This window comes from Triticum urartu, chromosome 1 (assembly GCF_003073215.2).
Source record: "Triticum urartu cultivar G1812 chromosome 1, Tu2.1, whole genome shotgun sequence".
NCBI classification, from domain to species: Eukaryota; Viridiplantae; Streptophyta; class Magnoliopsida; order Poales; family Poaceae; genus Triticum; species Triticum urartu.
This window is the reverse complement of record NC_053022.1, coordinates 78,801,021-78,826,562: the sequence shown is the minus strand read 5'-3', so window position 1 is coordinate 78,826,562 and position 25,542 is coordinate 78,801,021. Positions and strand designations below refer to the sequence as shown.

The 25,542-nt window shown below is 43.1% G+C and overlaps 1 pseudogene; it reads left to right on the top strand.

Moving 5' to 3' along the window:
* Window positions 1–25,211, top strand: part of LOC125532723 — a 39,609-nt pseudogene extending 14,398 nt beyond the window's left edge.
* The last annotated feature ends 331 nt before the right edge of the window (window positions 25,212–25,542 follow it).

Below are 25,542 nucleotides of genomic sequence, written 5' to 3'. Positions count from 1 at the left end.
GCCTCCTATCTATGATGACTATTGTGATGACACGTATGCTTTAAAGAATAATGATAACAATGAAACTTGTCATCTTGATTTCAATTTTCAATCCCATGATAGTTACTTTGTTGAGTTTGCTCCCACTACTATTCATGAGAAGAATTTTGCTTATGTGGAGAGTAGTAAATTTTCTATGCTTGTAGATCATGAAAAGAATGCTTTAGGTGCTGGTTATATTGTTGAATTCATTCATGATGCTACTGAAAATTATTATGAGGGAGGAATATATGCTTGTAGGAATTGCAATAATATCAAGTTTCCTCTTTATGTGCTTAAAGTTTTGAAGTTATGCTTGTTTTACCTTCCTATGCAAGTTGATTCTTGTTCCCATAAGTTGTTTGCTCACAAAATCCCTATGCATAGGAAGTGGGTTAGACTTAAATGTGCTAGTCATATTCTTCATGATGCTCTCTTTATGTTTCAATTCTTATCCTTTATGTGAGCATCATTGAAATCATCATGCCTAGCTAGGGGCGTTAAACGATAGCGCTTGTTGGGAGGCAAGCCAATTTTATTTTTGTTCCTTGCTTTTTGCTCCTGTTTAGTAATAAATAATTCATCTAGCCTCTGTTTAGATGTGGTTTTATTGTTTTAATTAGTGTTTGTGCCAAGTATAACCTTTGGGAAGACTCGGGGAAAGTCTTGTTGATCATGCTGTAAAAAACAGAAACTTTAGCGCTCACGAGAATTGCTGCCATTTTTATTTGGAGAGTAATATTTAGTTAATTCTTTTTGAAGATGATTCATAGATAAATTCCTCAGGTCCAGAAATTTATTTGAGAATTTTATGAGTTCCATAAGTATACGTTTGATCCAGATTACTACAGACTGTTGTATTTTTGACAGATTCTGTTTTTCATGTGTTGTTTACTTATTTTGATGAATCTATGAGTAGTATCGGAGGGTATGAACCATAGAGAAGTTGGAATACAGTAGTTTTAACACCAATATAAATAAATAATGAGTTCATTACAGTACCTTGAAGTGGTCTTTTGTTTTCTTTCGCTAACGGAGCTCACGAGATTTTCTACTTTAAGTTTTGTGTTGTGAAGTTTTCAAGTTTTGGGTAAGGATTCGATGGACTATGGAATAAGGAGTGGAAAGAGCCTAATCTTGGGGATGCCCAAGGCAACCCAAGGTAATATTCAAGGATAGCCAAGAGCCTAAGCTTTGGGATGCCCCGGAAGGCATCCCCTCTTTCGTCTTCGTTCATCGGTAACTTTACTTGGAGCTATATTTTTATTTACCACATGATATGTGTTTTGCTTGGAGCGTCAATTTATTTTGTTAAGATTTGCTTGCTGTTATTTATAAAAATGTTTTGCATCTTTTATTTCAATAAAAGTGGCATTGATAGCCTTTACTATGCCTATTTTAGAAGTCCACATGTTGCTGTTTGAAAACAGAAAGTTTACCGCTGTTGCAATAATTCCCTAGAAAAGTCAGAATGTGATAAAATGTTGAAACCTTTTGCATATTAAGATCTGATAAATTTACTACAGTGGGAATTTTCTTTCATAATTTTTGGATCTAGGGAAGTATTGATGTTGCAGCATTCTTTACAGACTATCCTGTTTAGGCAGATTGCTGTTATGTTTGCATTGTTTGCATATGTTTGCTTCTTTAATGATTCTATTTGAGGATAGGACTATTAAATATGCATAGGCATTTAGTATGCAATGTTGAATAATAATTTTAGTGATTTGCTACAATAGAGTATGATAAGGTTTTGGCAATGGTTTATACTAACTTATCTCACGAGTCCTTGTTGAGTTTTGTGTGGATGAAGCTTTTGAGATTTAGGGAGACCATGATATGAGAGGAATTAAGGAGACACAAAATCTCAAGATTTGGGATGCCCAAGGCACCCCAAGATAATATTTCGAGAAGTCTCAAGCATCTAAGCTTGGGGATGCCCCGGTTGGTATCCCACCTTTCTTCTTCAACAACTATCGGTTAGTTTCGGTTGATCCTAAGTTTTTGCTTCTTCACATGATGTTTGCCATTCTTAGAATGTCATTTTATTTTGCTTTGCTTGCTGTTTGAATAAAATACCAAGATCTAAAATTCTTAAATGTTAGAGAGTCTTCACATAGTTGCATAACTATTCAACTACTCATTGCTCTTCACTTATATCTTTCGGAGTAGTTTGTCATTTGCTCTAGTGCTTCACTTATATCTTTTAGAGCATGGTGGTAGTTTTATTTTGAAGAAATAGATGAACTCTCATGCTTCACTTAGATTATTTTGAGAGTCTTAATAGCATGTTAATTTTCTTAAAATCCTAATATGCTAGGTATTCAAGAATAATAAAGCTTTCTTATGAGTGTGTTGAATACTAAGAGAAGTTTGATGCTTGATGATTGTTTTGAGATATGGAGGTAATAATATCAAAGTTAGGCTAGTTGAGTAGTTGTGAAATTGAGAAATACTTGTGTTGAAGTTTGCAAGTCCTGTAGCATGCACGTATGGTAAACGTTGTGTAACAAATTTGAAACATGAGGTGTTATTTGATTGTCCTCCTTATGAGTGGCGGTCGAGGACGAGCGATGGTCTTTTCCTACCAATCTATCCCCCTAGGAGCATGCGCGTAGTGCCGAGGTTTTTGATGACTTGTAGATTTTTGCAATAAGTATGTGAGTTCTTTATGACTAATGTTGAGTCCATGGATTATACGCACTCTCACCCTTCCATCCTTGCTAGCCTCTTCGGTACCGTGCATTGCCCTTTCTCACATTGAGAGTTGGCGCAAACTTCGCCGGTGCATCCAAACCCCGTGATATGATACGCTCTTTCACACATAAACCTCCTTATATCTTCCTCAAAACAGCCACCATACCTACCTATTATGGCATTTCGATAGCCATTCCGAGATATATTGCCATGCAACTTTCCATCATTCCGTTCATCATGACACATTCATCATTGTCATATTGCTTAGCATGATCATGTAGTTGACATAGTATTTGTGGCAAAGCCACCATTCATAATTCTTTCATACATGTCACTCTTGGTTCATTGCATATCCCGGTACACCACCGGAGGCATTCACATAGAGTCATCTTTGTTCTAGTATCGAGTTGTAATCATTGAGTTGTAAATAAATAGAAGTGTGATGATCATCATTATTAGAGCATTTGTCCCAAGTGAGGAATAAATAAATAAATAAATAAAAAGAGAAAGGCCATAAAAAAGAGAAGGCCCAAAAAAAGAGAAAGGCCATAAAAAAAGAGAAGGCCCAAAAAAATGAGAGAAAAAGAGAGAAGGGACAATGTTACTATCCTTTTACCACACTTGTGCTTCAAGGTAGCACCATGATCTTCATAGTAGAGAGTCTCTCATGTTATCACTTTCATATACTAGTGGGAATTTTTCATTATAGAACTTGGCTTGTATATTCCAACAATGGACCTCCTCAAGTGCCCTAGGTCTTCGTGAGCAAGCAAGTTGGATGCACACCCACTAGTTTCTTTTGTTGAGCTTTCATACATTTATAGCTCTAGTGCATCCGTTGCATGGCAATCCCTACTCCTTGCATTAACATCAATCGGTGGGCATCTCCATAGCCCATTGATTAGCCTCGTTGATGTGAGACTTTCTCCTTTTTGTCTTCTCCACATAACCCCCCTCATTATATTCTATTCCACCCATAGTGCTATGTCCATGGCTCGCGCTCATATATTGCGTGAAAGTTTATAGGTTTGAGATTACTAAAGTATGAAAAAATTGCTTGGCTTGTCATCGGGGTTGTGCATGATGATAGCATTCTTGTGTGATGAAAATGAAACATGACTAAACTATATGATTTTGTAGGGATGAACTTTCTTTGGCCATGTTATTTTGAGAAGACATGATTGCTTAGTTAGTATGCTTGAAGTATTATAATTTTTATGTCAATATGAACTTTTGTCTTGAATCTTTCAAATTTGAATATTCATACCACAATTAAGAAAAATTACATTGAAATTATGCCAACTAGCATTCCACATCAAAATTTCTTTCTTTTATCATTTACCTACTCGAGGACGAGCAGGAATTAAGCTTGGGGATGCTGATACGTCTCCAACGTATCTATAATTTTTGATTGCTCCATGCTATATTATTTACTGTTTTGAATGTTTATGGGCTTTATTATACACTTTTATATCATTTTTGGGACTAACCTATTAACCCAGAGCCCAGTGCCAGTTTCTGTTTTTACCCTGTTTTAGGGTTTCGAAGAAAAGGAAAACCAAACAGAGTCCAATTGACCTGAAACTTCACGGAACTTATTTTTGGAAGGAAAGAAGCACAGAAGACTTGGAGTGCATGTCGGGGGATCTGCGAGGAGGTCACGAGGCAGGGGGCGCGCCCACCCCCTGGGCGCGCCCTCCACCCTTGTGAGCCCCTCGTGGCCCCCCTGACGTACTTCTTCCACCTATATATCTCCATATACCCTAAAAACACCCGTGAGCACAATAGATCGGGAGTTCCGCCGCCAGAAGCCTCCGTAGCCACCGAAAGCCAATCTAGACCCGTTCCGGCACCCTGCCGGAGGGGGCAATCCTTCCCCGGTGTCCATCTTCATCATCCCGGTGCTCTCCATGACGAGGAGGGAGTAGTTCTCCCTCGGGGCTGAGGGTATGTACCAGTAGCTATGTGTTTGATCTCTCTCTCTCTCTCGTGTTCTTGAGGTGATACGATCTTGATGTATCGCGAGCTTTGCTATTATATTTGGATCCTATGATGTTTTCTCCCCCCTCTACTCTCTTGTAATGGATTGAGTTTCCCCTTTGAAGTTATCCTATCGGATTGAGTCTTTAAAGATTTGAGAACACTTGATGTATGTCTTGCCGTGTGTATCTGTGGTGACAATGGGATATCATGTGATTCACTTGATGTATGTTTTGGTGATCAACTTGCGGGTTCCGCCCATGAACCTATGCATAGGGGCTGGCACACGTTTTCGTCGCGATTCTCCGGTAGAAACTTTGGGGCACTCTTTGAGGTTCTATGTGTTGGTTGAATAGATGAATCTGAGATATTGTGATGCATATCGTATAATCATACCCACGGATACTTGAGGTGACATTGGAGTATCTAGGTGACATTAGGGTTTTGGTTGATTTGTGTCTTAAGGTGTTATTCTAGTATGAACTCTAGGGCTATTTGTGACACTTATAGGAATAGCCCAACGGATTGGTTGGAAAGAATAACTTTCAGGTGGTTTCGTACCCTACCATAATCTCTTCGTTCGTTCTCCGCTATTAGTGACTTTGGAGTGACTCTTTGTTGCATGTTGAAAGATAGTTATGTGATCCAATTATGTTAGTATTGTTGAGGGAACTTGCACTAGCGAAAGTATGAACCCTAGGCCTTGTTTCAACGCATTGCAATACCGTTTACGCTCACTTTTATCATTAGTTACCTTGCTGTTTTTATAATTTCAGATTACAAAAACCATTATCTACTATCCATATACCACTTGTATCACCATCTCTTCGCCGAACTAGTGCACCTATACAATTTACCATTGTATTGGGTGTGTTGGGGACACAAGAGACTCTTTGTTATTTGGTTGCAGGGTTGCTTGAGAGAGACCATCTTCATCCTACGCCTCCTACGGATTGATAAACCTTAGGTCATCCACTTCAGGGAAATTTGCTACTATCCTACAAACCTCTACACTTGGAGGCCCAACAACGTCTACAAGAGGAAGGTTGTGTAGTAGACATCAGTGACCTCCTACTGGATTGATACCTTGGTTCTCAAAAACTGAGGGAAATACTTGCGCTACTTTGCTTCATCATCCTTTCCTCTTCAAGGAAATCCAACACAGTGCTCAAGAGGTAGCAATGCCCCGAAAGGCATCCCCTCTTTTGTCTTCGTTCATCGGTAAGTTTACTTGGAGCTATATTTTTATTCGCCACATGATATGTGTTTTGCTTCGAGCGTCTTGTATGATTTGAGTCTTTGCTTTTTAGTTTACCACAATCATCCTTGCTGTGTACACCTTTTGAGAGAGACAAACAAAAATCGGAATTTATTAGAATACTCTATGTGCTTCACTTATATCTTTTGAGCTATATAGTTTTTGCTCTAGTGCTTCACTTATATCTTTTAGAGCACGGTGGTGGTTCCATTCTGTAGAAATTATTGAGCTCTCATGCTTCACTTATATTATTTTGAGAATCCTTTAGAACAACATGGTAATTTGCTTTTAGAAATAATAAAAACTTTCATATAAGTGCATTGAATACTATGAGAAGTTTGATACTTGATAATTGTTTTGAGATATGGAGATGGTGATATTAGAGTCATGCTAGTTGAGTAGTTGTGAATTTGAGAAATACTTGTGTTGAAGTTTGTGATTCTCGTAGCATGCACCTATGGTGAACCGTTATGTGATGAAGTCGGAGCATGATTTATTTATTGATTGCCTTCCTTATGAGTGGCGGTCGGGGACGAGCTATGGTTTTTTCCTACCAATCTATCCCCTAGGAGCATGCGCGTAGTACTTTGTTTTGATAACTAATAGATTTTTGCAATAAGTATGTGAGTTCTTTATGACTAATGTTGAGTCCATGGATTATACGCACCCTCACCCTTCCACCATTGCTAGCCTCTCTAGTACCACACAACTTTCGCCGGTACCATAAACCCACCATATACCTTCCTCAAAACAGCCACCATACCTACCTATTATGGCATTTCCATAGCCATTTCGAGATATATTGCCATGCAACTTTCCACCGTTCCGCTTGTTATGACACGCTTCATCATTGTCATATTGCTTTGCGTGATCATGTAGTTGACATCGTATTTGTGGCAAAGCCTCCATTCATATTTTTTTCATACATGTCACTCTTGATTCATTGCATATCTTGGTACACCGTCGGAGGCATTCACATAGAGTCATATTTTGTTCTAAGTATTGAGTTGTAAGTAAAAAGAAGTGTGATGATCATCATTATTAGAGCATTATCCCAGTGAGGAAAGGATGATGGAGACTATGATTCCCCCACAAGTCGGGATGAGACTACGAACGAAAAAAGAGAGAAAAGAGGCCAAAATAAAAAAAAGGCCCAAATAAAAAAGAAAAAAGAAAAAAATGAGAGAAAAAGAGAGAAGGGACAATGTTACTATCCTTGTTCCACACTTGTGCTTCAAAGTAGCACCATGATCTTCATGATAGAGAGTCTCCTATGTTGTCACTTTCATAAACTAGTGGGAATTTTACATTATAGAACTTGGCTTGTATATTCTAATGATGGGCTCCCTCAAATTTCCCTAGGTCTTCGTGAGCAAGCAAGTTGGATGCACACCCACTTAGTTTCTTTTGTTGAGCTTTCATACACTTATAGCTCTAGTGCATCTGTTGCATGGCAATCCCTACTCACTCACATTGATATATATTAATGGGCATCTCCATAGACCATTGATACTCCCAGTTGATGTGAGACTATCTTCTCCTTTTTGTCTTCTCCACAACCACCATTCTATTCCACCATAGTGCTATATCCATGGCTCACGCTCATGTATTGCATGAAAATTGAAAAAGTTTGAGAACATCAAAAGTATGAAACAATTGCTTGGCTTGTCATCGGGGTTGTGCATGATTTAATATTTTGTGTGATGAAGATAGAGCATAGCCAGACTATATGATTTTGTAGGGATAACTTTCTTTGGCCATGTTATTTTGAGAAGACATGATTGCTTAGTTAGTATGCTTGAAGTATTATTATTTCTATGTCAATATTAAACTTTTATCTTGAATCTTTCGGATCTGAACATTCATGCCACAATAAAGCAAAATTACATTGAGAAATATGTTGGGAAGCATTCCACATCAAAAATTCTGTTTTTATCATTTACCTACTCGAGGACGAGCGGGAATTAAGCTTGGGGATGCTTGATACATCTCCAACGTATCTATAATTTTTAATTGTTCCATGCTATTATATTATCTGTTTTGGATGATAACGAGCTTTATTTTACACTTTTATATTATTTTTGGGACTAACCTATTAACTGGAGGCCTAGCCCAAATTGTTGTTTTTTGCCTATTTTAGTGTTTCACAGAAAAGGAATATCGAACAGAGTCCAAATGGAATGAAACCTTCGTGAGCGTTATTTTTGGAACAAACGTGATCCAGGAGACTTGGAGTGGGCGTCAAGAAACAATCGAGGAGGCCACGAGGCAGGGGGCGCGCCCTCCACCCTCGTTGGCCCTGATGAAGCTATGTTCCTAGGGTAGGGTCATAGGCATGACCTAGACACCCTCCCCTAGGACATCATCCTAAAACCAGAAGCATTCGAGGGATAGCATCATCCACTTGACTACGAAGCATTCCACTCAGAAGACTCAAAGTCACTCGACCACGACAACTATCACTCGACGGATAGAAGATCTAAAGTCACTCTGCACGACAACGGTCAGACGTTTACTTCATAGACTTAATAGGCCTTTATGTCACTTTATTGCTAGCGTTACCAGTAACGCCCCCTCTTGATGTACCTTAAACCCTTTGTAACGTGGACTGGATGGGGTCTGGGCACACTCTATATAAGCCACCCCCTCCACTGGCACAAGGGTTCGCACCCCCTGTAAACACACACATACATAATCCAGTCGACCCCCTCCGGGCACCGAGACGTAGGGCTATTACTTCCTCCGCGAAGGGATTGAACTCGTAAAACTCGTGTGTACAACTTCACCATAGCTAGGATCTTGCCTCCTCATACCTACCCCCCATTCTACTGTCAGTCTTAGATCCACGACAGTTGGCACCCACCTTGGGGCAGGTGTCTTAGCGACTTTTTGGTGGAGTTGCGATTTTTTCCGATTCTCATCATCATGGTTTCCGCCGGTGTACTGGTTGAGGGCCACGAGATCCGTCTCGGTGCGCTCGTTTTCGTTGCTGACGACTTCGCCTGGCTTCAGGAAGCTCCACTCGACATCGAAGGGCTCCTCGTCCGCGGGGCGACACACTTTCGCACGTGCGTCCGTGGTGTCCTTCTCCGGCAGCCGTCGACCCAGTATCGGTCGGCTCCTATGGTGTCCTGGTCCCCCATTGTTCGCCGGCGCAAGCGTTCCGGTCGGTCACGGCTCCAGCGATGGGTGAGACACGCGGTGGCCCGCCAATCGGCCACCTCACAAGTTGCGGCAATCGAGCCCGACGAAACCCTCTACGGCCTGTTCGACTGGCTCCGTCGAGATCGCATCCGAGTGTGACAGCAGCGATCCCGCGGCGGAAGTCTTGATGGTCAACTGACCACGTAGTCCTCCTGGCTTCCCTCACGACGACGGTGGTGATGGCGACGGCGATCCGTCGCACGCTCACGAGGAGTACCGCCCCAAGCCCCTTTCTTCGCAGCGGAGGGAAGAGCTTCGCCGCCGCAATATGGATGCACTTCACACTCCTATCATTGGGGAAAACCCAGAGGCCCAGGCCTTGGAGGAAGCGCGCCTGGCCAACTTGGCTGAGCGCACTCGACTGGAGAACAGTCGACGGCAGCTTTTTCTGCCTCAAACTCAGGTATACCACACTCCGATTCAAAATCTCACAGCTGCAGCCCGAATAGCAGAGTCAATTCAGCCTTCCAAGTCAGAAGCTGGCAGAGGTTTGATGCAGATCCGGGCCTTGCTCCGAGCAGCCGGAGAGCAGAACACAACAGTGTCGCAGTCGCGGAATATGATTCATAGCAGGTCTGTGATGGCAGATACAGTTCAGTCGGCCCAGAGCCCAAGATCACCCCGCGGCATGAAGGACGTGGGCACAGGCAAGATCAGTACAGAAACCACGAGCAAGATGATCACCGCCTCGGCCACGATGAACGTCGTCGAGTGCCCACGCCTCCTCCGAGGAGTGGGTCGTATGTGCCTCAGCGGCATGATGACAGACGCCCTCACAGTGGCGAGCGAAGAATACCAGTCGACCCAAGGGAGCCAGGCTTTGATGCGAGATCTATTCTCGTTCAAGGTCTGGTTGACAGGAACATAGCACACAGAGAAGGCCATGACAGAGATTATCCGACTAGCGGCAGAGTGCACGTTTCAGGTCCCGAGTGTTTCAGCAGAGCCATCAGGGCCGCAATGATTCCTCCCAATTTCATGCTGGCGACTGGAGTCAGCAAGTTTACGGGTGAGTCTAAGCCTGACACTTGGCTTGAGGACTACCGAATGGCTATGCAAATTGGTGGTGGCAATGATGAAGTCGCCATGAAGCACCTTCCTCTGATGTTGGAAGGCTCGGCTAGAGAATGGTTGAACCAGTTAGCACCGGGCAATATATTCAGTTGGGAGGAACTGCCCGAGTGTTTGTTAGGACTTTTGAAGGTACTTGCAAGTGACTAGCAGGGTTGATAGAATTGCAGCACTGTGTGCAAAAACTGAATGAAACCCTGAGAGACTATATCCAGAGATGGATCACGTTACACCATATAGTGGAGAATGTGTCAGATCACCAAGTAGTTTGTGCCTTAAAGAAGGCATTAAGTATCGGGAGTTGAATCTGAAATTTGGTCGGACAGGAGATATGTCCCTGACTCGGATGATGGAGATTGCCACCAAATACACTAACGGTGAAGAAGAAGACCGACTCCGGAGTGGCAAGCACACAGCAGTTGCCCAGGACACCGGTGGAGGTACTTCCAATCGAAAACAGAAGCGTAAGGCTGAGCCAGCTGCTCCTGGTGAGGCTTTAGTTGTGGCTCAATGAAAGTTCAAGGGGAAACCCAAAGGGCCCTAGAACCCCAAGAAAGTGAAAGATCAAGACGGAAATGATGTGTTGGATTTACCATGCCACATTCACACCAAGAAAGATGAAGAGGGTAATCTGATTTATCCTAAGCACACCACTCGGCAGTGTCGACTCCTGATCCAGCAGTTCCGAGAGAAACAACTCAAGGAGAAGGAAAAAGAGTCGGACAAGGGTGAGGATAAGGAAGAGGATGATGATGGTTTTCCCAATGTCAACTCCACTCTGATGATTTTTGCTGATGTTGAGAGGAAAAGTCGATTGAAAGTTATCAACAGAGAAGTGAACATGGTTGCTCCGGCAACACCAAGTTATTTGAAGTGGTCCCAGACTGCCATCACGTTCTACCAGTCTGACCATCTAGCACGTATAGCCACCCTTGGGAGGCAAGCGTTGGTGGTCGACCCAGTTGTTGAAGGCACTCGACTGACTAAAGTGCTGATGGATGGTGGTAGCGGCCTGAATATCCTTTATGCTAAAACCTTGAAGGGAATGGGGATTCCAATGTCCAAGCTCAGCGAAAGTAATATGAGTTTCCATGGCGTTATACCTGGCAAGAAGGCTGAATCACTCGTCCAGATTGCCCTTGATGTGGTTTTTGGTGATTCCAAGAATTACCACAAGGAAAAGTTGAAATTTGAAGTAGTGGATTTCCAGAGTGCTTATCATTCTATTCTGGGTAGGCCTGCCTATTTACGTTTCATGGCTCGACCATGTTACGTGTACCTCAAATTGAAAATTCCTGGTCCCAGAGGAGTGATCACTATCACTGGCAATCGGCAGAAGGCAGAAGAGTGCTTCCAGAAGGGCTCAAAAATCGCCGATGCACAAATGGGAACAGTCAAAATGCAAGAATACCAGAAAAATGCAGATCCGAGTGATTTGCTGCGCTCCAAGAAGCCTGCCACAGATTCTGCATTTCAGTCGTCCAGTGAAACCAAGCCAATTCATATTCATCCGACCGATCCTAATGCTGCTCCTACTCATATCTCAACATCACTCGACAGCAAATAGGAAGAAGCGCTCATCCAGTTCCTCCGTGAGAACCGGGACATCTTTGCATGGAAACCTTTTGACATGCCGGGTGTACCCAGGGGACTGGCTGAGCATCGTTTGCGAGTCGACCCGAAAGTACAACCAGTCAAGGAACATCTTCGACGGTCCGCCACACAGAAGAGAAAAGCAATTGGTGAGGAAGTAGCTCGGCTCCTGGCAGCTGAGTTCATCCAAGAGATTTACCACTCCAAGTGGCTCGCCAATGTTGTCATGGTCCCCAAGAAGGACGACTCACTTCACATGTGCATCGACTTCAAGCATATCAATTGGGCTTGCCCAAAAGATCATTTTCCTCCCCCCCCGCATCGACCAGATTGTCGACTCGACTGCGGGGTGTGAGCGTTTGTCTTTTCTAGACGCATATTCCGGGTACCATTGATACGTCCATTTTGCATCATGCTTTTATATCGATATTTATTGCATTATGGGTTGTTATTACACATTATGTCACAATACTTATGCCTATTCTCTCTTATTTTACAAGGTTTACATAAAGAGGGAGAATGCCGGCAGCTGGGATTCTGGGCTGGAAAAGGAGCAAATATTAGAGACCTATTCTGCATAGCTCCAAAAGTCCTGAAACTTCACGGAAGACGTTTTCAGAATATATAAAAAATACTGAGCGCAAGAAGTTCACCAGGGGGCACACCCTGCCAACGAGGGTGGGGGCGCGCCCTACCCCCTGGGCACGCCCCCTACCTCATGGGCCCCCTGGTGGCCCTCCGATGTCCATCTTCTGCTATATGAAGTCTTTCAATGAGGAAAAAAATCAGAAGCCATCTCCTCGAGCGAAACTCCGCCGCCACGAGGCGGAACCTTGGCGGAACCAATCTAGGGCTCCGGCAGAGCTGTTCTGCCGGGGAAACTTCCCTCCGGGAGGGGGAAATCATCGCCATCGTCATCACCAACGCTCCTCTCATCGGGAGAGGGCAATCTCCATCAATATATTCATCAGCACCATCTCCTCTCAAAACCCTAGTTCATCTCTTGTATCCAATTCTTGTCTTTAAGTCTGGGATTGGTGCTAGTAGGTTGCTAGTAGTGTTAATTACTCCTTGTAGTTGATGCTAGTTGGTTTATTTGGTGGAAGATCATATGTTCAGATCCTATATGCATATTAATACCCCTCTGATTATGAACATGAATATGCTTTGTGAGTAGTTACGTTTGTTCCCGAGGACATGGGAGAAGTCTTGCTATTAGTAGTCATGTGAATTTGGTATTTGTTTGATATTTTTGATGAGATGTATGTTGTCTCTCCTCTAGTGGTGTTATGTGAACGTCGACTACTTAACACTTCACCATGATTTGGGCCTAGAGGAAGGCATTGGGAAGTAATAAGTAGATGATGGGTTTCTAGAGTGACAAAAGCTTAAACCCTAGTTTATGTGTTGCTTCGTAAGGGGCTGATTTGGATCCATATGTTTCATGCTATGGTTAGGTTTACCTTCATACTTTTGTTGTAGTTGCAGATGCTTGCAATAGGGGTTAATCATAAGTGCGATGCTTGTCCAAGTAAGGACAGTACCGAAGCACCGGTCCACCCACATACCAAATTATCAAAGTACCGAACGCGAATCATACGAACGTGATGAAAACTAGCTTGACGATATTCCCATGTGTCCTCGGGAGCGCTTTTCTCTGTATAAGAGTTTGTCTAGGCTTGTCCTTTGCTACAAAAAGGATTGGGCCACCTTGCTGCACTTTATTTACTTTTGTTACTTGTTGCTCATTACAAATTATCCTATCACAAAACTATCTGTTACCACTTATTTCAGTACTTGCAGAGAATACCTTGCTGGAAACCGCTTATCATTTCCTTCTGCTCCTCGTTGGGTTCGACACTCTTACTTATCAAAAGGACTATGATAGATCCCCTATACTTGTGGGTCATCAAGACTCTTTTCTGGCGTCGTTGCCGGGTTGTGAAGCGCCTTTGGTATGGAAAAATTTATATAGTGTGCTGAAATTTACTGTCACTTGTTACTATGGAAAGTAATCCTCTGAGGGGCTTGTTCGGGGTATCTTCACCCCGCCCAGTAGAGCAAAGAGTTGCTCCTCAACCTACTAAACCAAATGAAAATGAAAATGTCTTCTTTGAAATTCCTTCGGGTATGATAGAAAAACTGCTAGCTAATCCTTTTGTAGGAGATGGAACAAAGCATCCTGATGAGCATCTAATATATGTGGATGAAGTTTGTGGATTATTTAAGCTTGCAGGTGTACTCGGAGATGTTGTTAAGAAGAAGGCATTCCCTTTATCTTTGAAGGGAGATGCATCGACATGGTATAGGCTATGTGATGATATGGGGTCATGGAACTACAAACGATTTAAATTGGAATTTCATCAGAAGTTTTATCCTATGCATCTTGTTCATCGTGATCGCAATTATATATATAATTTTTGGCCTCGCGAAGGAGAAAGCATCGCTCAAGCTTGGGGGAGGCTTAAATCAATGTTATATTCATGCCCCAATCATGAGCTCTCGAGAGAAATGATTATTCAAAAAAATTATGCTCGGCTTTCTGATAGCAATCGCACCATGCTTGATACTTCTTGTGTTGGCTCTTTTATGATGAAGACTATTGAATTCAAATGGGATTTATTGGAAAGAATTAAATGCAACTCTGAAGATTGGGATCTCGACAAAGGTAAGGAGTCAGATATGACACCTAGGTTTGATTGTGTTAAATCTTTTATGGATACCGATGTTTTTCGTAAATTTAGCACTAAATATGGACTTGACTCTGAGATAGTAGCTTCTTTCTGTGAATCTTTTGCTACTTATGTTGATCTCCCCAAGGAGAAGTGGTTTAAATATCATCCTCCCATAGAAGTAAAAGTAGCTGCACCTATTAAAGTTGAGGAAAAGACTATCACTTATAATGATCCTATTGTTCCTACTTCTTATGTTGAGAAACCACCTTTCCCTATCAGGATAAAGGATCATGCTAAAGCTTCAACGGTGGTTCGTAAAAGCAATATTAAAACTTATACACCTTCTGAGCAAAATTAAAATTGAACCTGATATTGTTATTGTTAAAGATCTCTTGGCTGATAATATTGATGGACATGTTATTTATTTCTATGATGAAACTGCTAGAATTGCTAAACCTTGTGCTGAAGATAAACCTAGACTTGTGGTAGGCATGCCTGTTATTTTTGTTAAAATAGGAGATCATTGTTATCATGGTTTATGTGATATGGGTGCCAGTGCTAGTGCAATACCTATTGGCCTATATAGGGAAATTATGCATGATATTGAACCTGTTGAGTTAGAAGATATTGATGTCACAATTAAACTTGCCAATAGAGATACTATTTCACCAATGGGAATTGTTAGGGATGTTGAAGTCTTGTGTGGGAAAACTAAATATCATGCTGATTTTCTTGTTCTTGGTTCCCCACAAGATAGCTTTTGTCCCATTATATTTGGTAGACCCTTCTTAAACACTGTTAATGCTAAGATAGATTGCAAAAAGGATGTTGTTACTATCGGTTTAGATGATATGTCTCACGAATTTAATTTCTCTAAATTTAGTAGACAACACCGTGAAGAAGAATTACCTAGTAAGGATGAAATTATTGGTCTTGCTTCTATTGCCGTACCTCCTAGTGATCCTTTAGAACAATATTTACTAGACCATGAAAATGATATGTTTATGAATGAAAGAAGGGAAATAGATGAAGTATTCTTTAAACAGGAACCTATTCTGAAACACAATTTGCCTGTTGAAATCCTAGGGGATCCTCCTCCACCCAAGGGTGATCCCGTGTTTGAGCTTAAACCGTTGCCTGATACTCTTAAATATGCTTATCTTGATGAGAAAAGGATATATCCTGTTATTATTAGTGCTAACCTTTCAGAGCATGAGGAAGAGAGATTATTGAAAACTCTGAAGAAGCACCGTGCTGCTATTGGGTATACTCTTGATGATCTTAAGGGCATTAGTCCCACTCTATGTCAACATAAAATAAATTTGGAAGAAGATGCTAAACCAGTTCGTGATCATCAACGACGGCTGAATCCTAAAATGAAGGAAGTGGTAAGAAAGGAAATACTAAAGCTCCTTGAGGCAGGTATAATTTATCCCGTTACTGATAGTCAGTGGGCAAGTCCTGTCCATTGTGTCCCTAAGAAGGGAGGTATTACTGTCATTCCTAATGATAAAGATGAATTGATTCCTCAAAGAATTATTACAGGTTATAGGATGGTGATTGATTTCCACAAATTAAATAAGGCCACTAAAAAGGATCATTACCCCTTACCTTTTATCGATCAAATGCTAGAAAGATTATCCAAACATACACATTTTTGCTTTCTAGATGGTTATTCTGGTTTCTCTCAAATACCTGTGTCAGCCAAGGATCAATCAAAGACTACTTTTACTTGCCCTTTTGGTAATTTTGCTTATAGACGTATGCCTTTTGGTTTATGTAATGCACCTACTACCTTTCAAAGATGCATGATGGCTATATTCTCTGACTTTTGTGAAAAGATTTGTGAGGTTTTCATGGATGATTTCTCCGTCTATGGATCTTCTTTTGATGATTGCTTGAGCAACCTTGATCGAGTATTGCATTGATGTGAAGAAACTAATCTTGTCTTGAATTGGGAAAAGTGCCACTTTATGGTTAATGAAGGTATTGTCTTGGGGCATAAAGTTTCTGAAAGAGGTATTGAAGTTGATAAAGCCAAGGTTGATGCTATTGAAAAGATGCCATGTCCCAAGGACGTCAAAGGTATAAGAAGTTTCCTTGGTCACGTCGGATTTTATAGGAGGCTCATTAAGGACTTCTCAAAAATTTCTCGGCCTCTGACTAATTTATTACAAAAAGATATACCATTTGTCTTTGATGATGATTGTGTAGAAGCATTGATCTCTGCACCTATTGTTCAGCCACCTGATTGGAATTTACCCTTTGAAATTATGTGTGATGCTAGTGATTATGTTGTAGGTGCTGTTCTAGGGCAAAGAGTTGATAAGAAATTAAACGTTATTCAATATGCTAGTAAATCCCTAGACAGTGCTCAAAGAAATTATGCTACTACTGAAAAAGAATTCTTAGCAGTTGTATTTGCTTGTGATAAGTTCAGACCTTATATTGTTGATTCTAAAGTAACTATTCACACTGATCATGCTGCTATTAAATATCTTATGGAAAAGAAAGATGCTAAACCTAGACTTATTAGATGGGTTCTCTTGCTACAAGAATTTGACTTACATATTGTTGATAGAAAGGGAGCTGAGAACCCCGTTGCAGACAACTTGTCTAGGTTAGAAAATGTGCTTGATGACCCACTACCTATTGATGATAGCTTTCCTGATGAGCAATTAAATGTCATAAATGCTTCTCATACTGCTCCATGGTATGCTGATTATGCTAATTACATTGTTGCCAAATTCATACCACCTAGTTTCACATACCAGCAAAAGAAATAGATCTTCTATGATTTGAGGCATTACTTTTGGGATGACCCACATCTTTATAAAGAAGGAGTAGATGGTGTTATTAGACGTTGTGTACCTGAGCATGAACAAGAACAGATCCTACGCAAGTGTCACTCCCAAGCTTATGGAGGACACCATGCTGGAGATAGAACTGCACATAAGGTATTGCAATTTGGTTTTTATTCGCCTACTCTCTTCAAGGATGCCCGTAAGTTTGTCTTATCTTGTGATGAATGTCAAAGAATTGGTAATATTAGTATACGCCAAGAAATGCCTATGAACTATTCACTCATTATTGAACCATTTGATGTTTGGGGCTTTGACTATATGGGACCTTTTCCTGCCTCTAATGGATATACACATATTTTAGTTGTTGTTGATTACGTTACTAAGTGGGCAGAAGCTATTCCAACTAGTAGTGTTGATCATAACACTTCTATTAAAATGCTTAAAGAAGTTATTTTTCCAAGATTTGGAGTCCCTAGATATTTAATGACTGATGGTGGTTCACATTTTATTCATGGTGCTTTCCATAAAATGCTTGCTAAGTATGATGTTAATCATAGAATCGCATCCCCTTATCACCTCAATCTAGTGGTCAAGTAGAATTGAGTAATAGAGAGCTCAAATTAATTTTGCATTATGGGCCTATAGAACTGCATATAAAAATCCTATGGGTATGTCTCCGTATAAAATGGTTTATGGAAAAGCATGTCACTTACCTCTCGAACTAGAACACAAGGCATATTGGGCTATTAAAGAGCTCAATTATGATTTTAAACTTGCTGGTGAGAAGAGGTTATTTGATATTATCTCACTCGATGAATGGAGAACCCAAGCCTACGAAAATGCCAAGTTGTTTAAAGAAAAAGTTAAAAGATGGCATGATAAAAGGATACAAAAGCGTGAGTTTAATGTAGGTGATTATGTATTGCTATACAACTCTCGTTTAAGATTTTTTGCAGGAAAACTTCTCTCTAAATGGGAAGGTCCTTATGTTATCGAGGAGGTCTATCGTTCTGGTGCCATAAAAATCAATAACTTCGAAGGCACAAATCCGAAGGTGGTGAACGGTCAAATAATCAAACATTATATCTCTGGTAATCCCATAAATGTTGAAACCAATGTTATTGAAACCGTAACCCTGGAGGAATACATAAGGGACACTTTCTGGAACATTTCAGACTCCGAAAAGGATAAATGTTGAAACCAATATTTTGCATCATGCTTTTATATCGATATTTATTGCATTATGGGCTGTTATTACACATTATGTCACAATACTTATGCCTATTCTCTCTTATTTTACAAGGTTTACATAAAGAGGGAGAATGCCGGCAGCTGGGATTCTGGGCTGGAAAAGGAGCAAATATTAGAGTCCTGAAACTTCACGGAAGACGTTTTCAGAATATATAAAAAATACTGAGCGCAAGAAGTTCACCAGGGGGGCCACACCCTGCCCACGAGGGTGGGGGGTGCGCCCTACCCCTTGGGCACGCCCCCTACCTCGTGGGCCCCCAGGTGGCCCTCCTATGTCCATCTTCTGCTATATGAAGTCTTTCGATGAGGAAAAAATCAGAAGCCATCTCCTTGAATGAAACTCCGCCGCCACGAGGCGGAACCTTGGCGGAACCAATCTAGGGCTCCGGCAGAGCTGTTCTGCCGGGGAAACTTCCCTCCGGGAGGGGGAAATCATTGCCATCGTCATCACCAACGCTCCTCTCATCGGGAGAGGGCAATCTCCATCAACCTCTTCATCAGCACCATCTCCTCTCAAAACCCTAGTTCATCTCTTGTATCCAATTCTTGTCTTCAAGTCCGGGATTGGTGCTAGTAGGTTGCTAGTAGTGTTAATTACTCCTTGTAGTTGATGCTAGTTGGTTTATTTGGTGGAAGATCATATGTTCAGATGCTATATGCATATTAATACCCCTTTGATTATGAACATGAATATGCTTTGTGAGTAGTTACGTTTGTTCTTGAGGACATGGGAGAAGTGTTGCTATTAGTAGTCATGTGAATTTGGTATTCGTTCGATATTTTGATGAGATGTATGTTGTCTCTCCTCTAGTGGTGTTATGTGAACGTCGACTACATAACACTTCACCATGATTTGGGCCTAGAGGAAGGCATTGGGAAGTAATAAGTAGATGATGGGTTGCTAGAGTGACAGAAGCTTAAACCCTAGTTTATGCGTTGCTTCGTAAGGGGCTGATTTGGATCCATATGTTTCATGCTACGGTTAGGTTTACCTTAATACTTTTGTTGTAGTTGCGGATGCTTGCAATAGAGGTTAATCATAAGTGGGATGCTTGTCCAAGTAAGGACAGTACCCAAGCACCGGTCCACCCACATACCAAATTATCAAAGTACCGAACGCGAATCATGCGAACGTGATGAAAACTAGCTTGACGATATTCCCATGTGTCCTCGGGAGCGCTTTTCTCTATATAAGAGTTTGTCCAGGCTTGTCCTTTGCTACAAAAAGGATTGGGCCACCTTGCTGCACTTTATTTACTTTTGTTACTTGTTGCTTGTAACAAATTATCCTATCACAAAACTATCTGTTACCACTTATTTCAGTACTTGCAGAGAATACCTTGCTGGAAACTGCTTATTATTTCCTTCTGCTCCTCGTTGGGTTCGACACTCTTACTTATCAAAAGGACTATGATAGATCCCCTATACTTGTGGGTCATCAACCATCAGATCCGACTGTATGGACCCGATGAGATAAAAACAGCTTTCATCACACCATTCGGCTATTTTTGTTATGTCACCATGCCATTCGGTCTCAAGAACACCGGAGCTAAATTCACGAGGATGATTCAAAAGTGTCTGCTCACTCAAATCAGTCGGAATGTGGAAGCATACATGGATGACATTGTGATCAAGTCGCATAAAGGTTCTGACCTGCTGGCTGGCCTTTGCCAACCTGAGAAGATATGATATCAAGCTTAACCCATCAAAGTGCACATTCGGAGTTCCTGGCGGAAAGTTACTCGGTTTCCTCGTTTCCGAACGAGGGATCAACGCGAACCTAGAGAAAGTTGGTGCCATACTACGGATGAAGCGCCCTGTGCGTGTGGATGATGTCCAGAAGCTTACTGGTTGTTTGGCCACCTTGAATCGACTCATCTCTCGCCTCGGTGAAAAGGCATTTCCTCTTTACCGACTGATGAAGAAATCTGACAAGTTCGAGTGGACTCCTGAAGCTGATGCAGCGTTTGCAGAACTCAAAGCCCTTCTTTCCACCCAGCCGGTGCTTGCTGCCCCAATCAGCAAAGAGCCTTTACTGCTTTATATTGCAGCCACTGGACAAGTTGTCAGTACAGTACTCACGGCCGACACTACTAGGGAAAAGCTTATACACAGGCGCTTACTAGTAGTGCGGGTTTATACCACTCGCTGCTGCTACTTACTAGTAGCACAATTTTTTACCCCTCGCTGCTACTAAGTTGATAGTAGTAGCGCGGGTTTTTAACCCTCGCTACTACTAAGCAGTCTCTGTCGTGCCCCCCCCCCGAGACATGCCATAGTAGTAGCGAGGGGTATGAACCCGCGCTACTACTAAGTTGATAGTAGTAGCGCGGGTTTATACCCCTCGCTACTACTAAGTACAAGGTAGGTGAAGTCTCCATATCCTCGGTCGAATCCCTCCTCTCTCCCTCACTCTCCGCCCTCTTTCCTTAGGCTCTCCCATTCCGCTTCTCCCTCCCACCCGCGATTCCCTTCCTCATCCACCACCACCACCGGCCTCGCACCTCATGCCTCCCCTAAATACGGTGACCTCCACACCCACCGTAGCCCCCTCCCCTCCTTCCTCCTTCTCTAATGTTTGAAGGAGAGGGAGATCCAGCAGAGCGCCATCCATGGCGCCAGCCAGATCCGCCATGGACACAATCACAGGTGAGTTGTTCTTCCTACTCCTCTCAATCTCTCTCTCTCTCTCTCTCTCTCTCTTCATCTTTCAGATCGAGCAGAGTGCCATCCATGGCGTCATCTAGGGTTTCGACTCCAACTCCGACGGCCACCGGTGAGTTGCTGCACCTACTCCTCTCTATCTCTCTCTTCCTCTTCTAATCCTTGTCTCTTTTTTTGTAGCAGCAGCAAAGGAGAGGTGTATCTCCATGGACAACTTCATCCCCTCCAGGACCAGTAGCAGCCATGGATGGAGAGGACGATGACGCCCAGCAGAAGCAGCCGCCATGAATGGAATTTTTTTTAATTCTCAATTAGTTAGTAGTAGCGCGGGGCCCTGACCCGCGCTACAAAAAAGTAGTAGTAGCGCGGGTGTCAACCGCGCTACTCTACTAGAAGTAGCAGTAGCGCGGGTACCGCCCGCGCTACTGCTAACAGTTAGCTGTAGCGCCCTAGCAGTAGCGCAGGCCCCCGCGCTACTGCTAGGAAATTACCCGCGCTACTACTAGGGTTTTCCCTAGTAGTGCGAGCGGGAAGAAGAAGGAAAAGACTATAAAGTTCAGTGCCCAGTATACTATGTTTCTGAAGTTCTGACTCCATCCAAGCAAAGATATCCACATTATCAGAAGCTTGTTATGGGATTTAGATGATCACGAAGAAGGTTGCACATTATTTCTCTGATCACTCCATTACAGTCGTCAGCGACGCAGCATTGTCAGAAATTCTGAACAACAGAGATGCAACTGGTCGAGTGGCAAAGTGGGCGATTGAACTCCTTTCCTTGGATATCAAGTTTGAGGCAAAGAATGCTATCAAGTCCCAGGCAATAGCAGATTTCCTCGCCGAGTGGATCGAACAGCAACTACTGACTCAGATTCACTCGGACCATTGGACCATGTTCTTCGGTGGATCTAAGATGCTGAATGGTTCTGGTGTTGGGGTAGTATTGGTATCCCCCCAAGGAGATAAGCTCCGCTATGTTCTCCGGATTCATTTTGATTCCTCCAACAATGAAGCTGAATATGAGGCACTTTTGTACGGGTTGCGTATGGCCATGTCACTCTGCGTCCATCGCCTCATGGTCTACGGTGACCCAGATTTGGCGGTGAATCAAGTAATGAAGGAGTGGGACGTCAGAAGCCCGGCTATGACTGGCTATTGTAATGCAGTGAGAAAGTTAGAGAAGAAGTTTGAGGGTTTAGAGCTCCATCACATACCCCGACTGAAAATTCAAGTAGCGGATGATTTGGCGAAGATAGGTTCCAAGAGAGAAGCCATTCCCAGTAATGTGTTTTTGGAACATATTCATACACCTTCAGTCCAGGAAGATCCTTTCACTGAAGAGCCCCCACCACCAAAGAGCGCCACTGATCCGACTGAAGTCAAAGTCCCGGCCATGGTCGACTTGATCATGGAGGTTTTGGTCATCACTCTCGACTGGACAGTGTCATACATCGCGTAAATTCTTAGGAAGGAACTCCCAGAGGACGAAGAAGAGGCCCGATAGATCGTCGGCCGGTCCAAAGCTTTTACTGTGATAAGAGGACAGCTGTTCAGATAAAGTGTAACTGGAGTCAGCCAGAAATGCATAACACCAGAAGAAGGTCGAGTGATCCTCAACGACATCCACTCGGGGACCTATGGTCACCATGCGTCCTCTCGGACCATTGTGGCCAAAGCATACCGAGCGGGATTTTATTGGCCACGGGCAAATGAGATGGCACAAGAAATAGTCGACATATGTGAAGGTTGCCAGTTTTACTCCAACATGTCTCACAAGCCTGCGTCAGCCCTGAAGACCATTCCACTCGTCTGGCCCTTCGCTGTTTGGGGTTTGGACATGGTTGGACCTCTGAGAACGGGTAAGAGCGGCTTCACTCATGTACTCGTGGCAGTCGACAAGTTCACCAAATGGATTGAAGCCAAACCTATCAAAAGTCTTGAAGCCAGTACTGCGGTCAGTTTCATCAGAGAGTTAACATTCAGATATGGTGTTCCGCGCAGCATCATCACTCATAATGGGTCGAACTTCGATTCTGATGAGTTCAGAGCCTTGTGCGCTTCCCAAGGCACTCGAGTCGACTATGCTTCAGTCGCCCATCCCCAGTCGAATGGACAAGCTGAAAGAGCAAACATATTGATTCTCAAAGGGCTAAAACCCCGACTGATGCGTGATCTCAAGCACGTGGCAGGCGCCTGGGTCGATGAACTTCTATCAGTGCTTTGGGGTTTAAGGACAACTCCTAATCGGTCGACTGGCCGAACTCCATTCTTCTTATTCTATGGAGCTGAAGCTGTACTTCCGAGTGACTTGCTTCACAATGCACCCAGAGTCGAGCTTTTCTTAGAAGATGAAGCAGAACAGGCTCGACAAGACGCAGTTGATGTCCTGGAAGAGGAAAGAGAGATGGCCCTAATCCGGTCGACCATTTATCAGCAAGACTTGCGTCGATTCCACGCTAGAAACGTGAGGGGTCGAGCATTTCAAGAAGGAGACTTGGTTCTTCGAGTGGATCAGTAGAAACCACACAAGCTCGCCCCTACTTGGGAAGGCCCCTTCATTATCACCAGAGTGCTCCACAACGGAGCATACCACTTATACAATGTCTAGCACAAGAAAGACGAGCCACACGCTTGGAATGCGGAGCTGCTCCGCCCCTTTTACACTTAAGCATTCAGACTGTTGAGATGTAATAAGAAGTACCCTTTAGTTTGATTATCAAAGACATAGTTTTACAGTCTCTTGAAGGATTGTTGTTCCTTTTTTATATGTTCTAAATCCCCCAGTGGGTGCCTTAGATGCGAACCCGTTTCGCCTAAGTTTTTAAAACAAAATCCTACCGAGTGATGAGCAAGCCTCTCACTCGGAGGCTTAGCTGCGAATTCGTTTCATCTAAGTTTGAAAAATCCTACCGAGTGGTGAGCAACCCTATCACTCGGGGGCTTAGCTGCAGTCCAGTACTTGCCTAAGTTTGAAAAATCCTACCGAGTGGTGAGCAACCCTCTCACTCGGGGGCTTAGCTGCAGTCCAGTACTCGCCTAAGTTTGAAAAATCCTACCAAGTGGTGAGCAAGCCTCTCACTCGGGGGCTTAGCTGCAGTCCAATACTCGCCTAAGTTTGGAAAATCCTACCGAGTGGTGAGCAACCCTCTCACCCGGGGCTTAGCTGCAGTCCAGTACTTGCCTAAGTTTGAAAAATCCTACCGAGTGGTGAGTAAGCCTCTCACTCGGGGGCTTAGCTGCAGTCCAGTACTCGCCTAAGTTTGAAAATTCCTACCGAGTGGTGAGCAACCCTCTCACTCGGGGGCTTAGCTGCAGTCCAGTACTCGCCTAAGTTTGGAAAATCCTACCGAGTGGTGAGCTACCCTCTCACTCGGGGCCTTAGCTGCAGTCCAGTACTCGCCTAAGTTTGAAAAATCCTACCGAGTGGTGAGCAACCCTCTCACTCAGGGGCTTAGCTGTAGTCCAGTACTCGCCTAAGTTTGAAAAATCCTACCGAGTAGTGAGCAACCCTCTCACTCGGGGGCTTAGTTGTAGTCCAGTACTCGCCTAAGTTTGAAAAACCTTACCGAGTGATGAGCAAGCCTCTCACTCGGGGGCTTAGCTGGAGTCCAGTACTCGCCTAAGTTTGACAAAATCCTACCGAGTGGTGAGCGACCCTTCCACTCGGAGGCTTAGCTGCAGTCCAGTACTCGCCAAAGTATAAAAACATGTTCCATCCCAATCTGCAAGGATGATGAGACGCAGGTCGACCGCGATCTGTCCTCGGAGCTTCGACACAAATACAATGTCCGCTCCATCCTTATCCACAAGGACGACGAGGCGCAGGTCGACTACAATCTGTCCTCGGAGCTTCGACACAAATACAATGTCCGCTCCATCCTTGTCCGCAAGGACGACGAGGCGCAGGTCGTCCGCGATCTGTCCTTGGAGCTTCGACACAAATACAGTGTCCACTCCATCCTTATCTGCGAAGATAATGAGGTGCGGGTCGACTGATTACGCCCCCCCTCAGAGCTGCATTACAAATACAAAGATTATTCCGAGTGAAGAAATAAGTTCCACTCGAAGGCAAACACAGACATATTCAGAAGGTAAACCAAGTTCAGATAAATCCTAAAGTTCCAGAACACGGATAAAAGTACTCGGGCATCAGGCCCGAAGGAGTTTAATGGTTACAAAATCACTCGGCATTCCGAGGTAAGTTTAAGGCGAAGTTTAAAGTTTGTTCACTCCACAGGAGGAGGACTTGCAGGCTCGACGAACTCGTCCAGATCAATTCCGTCAGCAATCCGAGTGGCAGCATCAATGAAGGTTTCCATGAAGGATT